Here is a 3,460-nt window from a genome sequence, read left to right on the forward strand (position 1 = left end):
TATCCAGCTGTTGATTTGAACTAGATTCCATAATCCACTGGAGAGAGTTAAAACATGTTGACACATTAGGGAAAATGATTACAAATGGGAATAAGTCAAGACATTTCAATACATGTGACATCTCAAAATATGAATCTAGTTACTTCATAATGTGGCAAGTTCAGAAAAAGATAGTTCTTTGCTAGAGTCTTCCAGATGGATGGCTGGATCCACCCAGAGTTTCAGAATTCCTATTTTAATAATAATGAAGGGAGATCTTTCCTAGGGTCTTATAAAACAAGGAAGTGATAAAAAAAAACACAACTGATGTTATTGGTAAAATATACAGATTTACTAACCGTGGACAGGTATTGTAACATATGTACACATGTGTGTCATTTTAATTACTGATTCCTGTACTTAGTGACGAATAATAGTGACATCTGTGTGTTCCCATGTTTTGAGTGTGATGATACATTTACAGGAGATAAAAGCAAGGGTTACAGATGTTGTTTACACTCTTGGCCAGTGAGTTGTTTACATTCTTTAGCTCAAAACACAAAGGCTATTAGTCAATGAGTACTTTGGCATGCTATCCTGAACTCTGTAGTTTACTCCACTGTAACTTCTTTTTCTGCAATTTATCGGGCATTTTGTAAAGTACTTTAAACATTTGATGGTTAACTAAAGTTTTAAAAATAATAATGTTGAAAATGCTGCAAAGAATCAAAGAAAAATACCATGGTGAATATTAAAATGCAAATTTCAAGGGTCCTCGAATCTCCTAAAAGAGATGTTGAAAGTGATATATAGGTAGTGATCAACAGCTAATTTGGGATTGCTGTAGATGTTTATAAGATAATAAGAGACCACTGTGAAATATTTTATGCCAATAAATGTGAAAATTTAGATGAAATAGATGAACTTTTGAAAACATAAGATATACCAAACTGATTCAAAAGGACTGAAAAGCCCCACTTGAGTTGGCAATTAAAGGCAGTCGGTGACTTTGACAAGACTGGTTTCAATAAAACTCTATGTGGTAGGAGAATAGAGACAGTAAGAATAGATATTTCTGTTGAGGAGTTTTGTTGTAATGAGGGGGCCAGATCTAAATCTGCTGCACATCTGATCTTATGAGAGAGAGAGAGAGAGAGAGAGAGAGAGAGAGAGAGAGAATGCCCTGATGTACTGGTGCAGAGAGAGAGAGAGAGACAAGAGATATTTAGATAACATCACATTCGATTATGCATATATATGGAAGCTTTGCCTGTTGCTGCAGTAAGGTACTAAAGTTATGATAATGTTCCAAGTTACTTCATTTCTCTTTTTTAAATGACTAGTTAGATTTTCCCAGATTTCTCACTTTCTCACCCTTAGTTTGGTTCTTATTATCGCATATCTAGTATAGCACCTTATCCGGTCTTCCAGTCTTCAGGTTTTTTCCCTTTGAAATCTGTTTACATGATTCAGCTAAACTGGCATTTTCCAAAAATGGTTGCTAAGGAACATTAGTTCCCTAGGCTACACTACCCAAAACATTTCCATGGTCAGTTAAGTTCAGGAAATGTTATTTATTGTTATCCACCACAATTCCCGCCACTCTTTGGAAATTAGCAGTGCACGCAGAGCATTAAAGGTTTTAAGGAGCCCAAAACCTGTTGAATTTTATTTAACACAGCCTTTTTGGAAATACTTCTGACTGGGTCTGAAAATATGGTAAGATATCTGCAATTTACTTTAAAATAATTTCAACATAACTCAGTCTGTGGCCTTAAAAGAAAATGCATAGTTCAGGTGGTCAGCCAGCTTTCTGAATTCCAGAAGCAGTTATTTCAAATACTTCTGTTATGCATTCCTCAAAAAATACTCTATAGTTTGCTAATTGTCATAGTAAATATTATAAGTTGTTTTTTATTGAATAAATTAATGGCTATTTAGCTAGCCTGACGAATGATAGAAATGAGTTCTCATTGCTGAAATTTAAGGTATTTTGGATATGTGAATTGGCTAAAATATGATATTTGCTTTCATTATAACCTGGTAGCAAACATTTTCAATGACTATCATTATCTACTAAACAAAACATTTCAGGCATTCTCAAAATTTATAACAAAATATTGTTTTTTTAAAAATAGGCACTGTAGATTGGAAGGTACAAAATATGTAAGTGAAGGATAATATTTGAGGCAAGAATTCCAAATAAAGTTAAAATAAAAGCTTGACTCCCTCTGACTATACAAATGATTATGTATTTGCTGCTTTGATTATATTACCTCAGGCAAAGGAGGTAATCTTCCCAGCGCCATCCTGGGCCCTCATAATGCCATTAGGAGCGAGACACCAGAGCCTTAAAACAGTGATTATTTAGCCCGTGCCTCCACCTGGAGCGACCTGTTCCAGGGGTCCGGCTGGTGCGTCGGAGTTTGCCAGTCTCGTCCTCATCGGCTTGGGAGTCCTCACACCATTCTATATGCCCAGAGGAAATGAACCTATTGAGAACGTGTCCAGTACACGTGCCTGGAAATTAGTCATAGATCTTTATAACCCCTACATATCCTCTCAGCTCTACCTAGAACAAAATTATAAAGGAGAAAATAGTGCCATTGGCACATTAATGCATCTATAATTCACAGACCCTAGGGAATCTAAGGAAAGGTGAAAACTTCCAACTGTTTGACACACTAATAGATGTTGTGAACTGACTTAAAGTGCATTTGGTTGTTTATAGAAATCAAATTCTTTTTGGTAATCTCCAATATTAACAAGGAACTAAAGGCTAGAACTCTCCTCCTCCTACAGCCTGGCTTCCAGGTAGCAATGAAGTCAAAGGTCAGACAGCATTTTGCTACACAAACAAAGGCTTATCAGCAACGATTTTATCACCTGTCCTTGCTAGCTTGATAAAGTCCAAATTTTGTTTTGTCACATGCCCAAAGCATATCTTTGATGGAAGGCTCACTTCAGGTAAAAACAATAAATTCTAGCAATAGAATTCAGCTAACTTCCTAGTCAGAGTCAGTTGACAACAATCCTTGGTGAATTCCTGAATGAAGGAATATGCTGGAACCTTGAAGCTAATGGATCATTATTACAGAGAGTGTGGGCTACTAGGCTCACTATATACACAGACCTGGTTCAGGCTGGCACAGAAGTGCTGGTACAAAACTTCAGAGAGCCTGAATGTCTTGACCACCACTTGTTCCACCAAAGAAAAATTCATTTCTAGAAGCTAAGTAGGCTAATTAACCAGGCCTCTTTTGTTGATAAAAAAAAAAAAAAAAAAATAGCAGAAGCACTTGAAGTAGGTTTTAAAAAAGTTACTAGACATCCCAAGAAAGTATTTTCAATTAAGGAGTAGATTTAAATGAACTAACATAACTTCCTATTCCAACTACTAGTTGGGTAACTAGTATTGAACTGGTCTTCTCACCATGAACAACTACATGTGCATATGCAGTTATTGTTTTCAGATGTTGAA

This window comes from Pteropus alecto, unplaced genomic scaffold (assembly GCF_000325575.1).
Source record: "Pteropus alecto unplaced genomic scaffold, ASM32557v1 scaffold33, whole genome shotgun sequence".
Classification (NCBI taxonomy): Eukaryota; Metazoa; Chordata; class Mammalia; order Chiroptera; family Pteropodidae; genus Pteropus; species Pteropus alecto.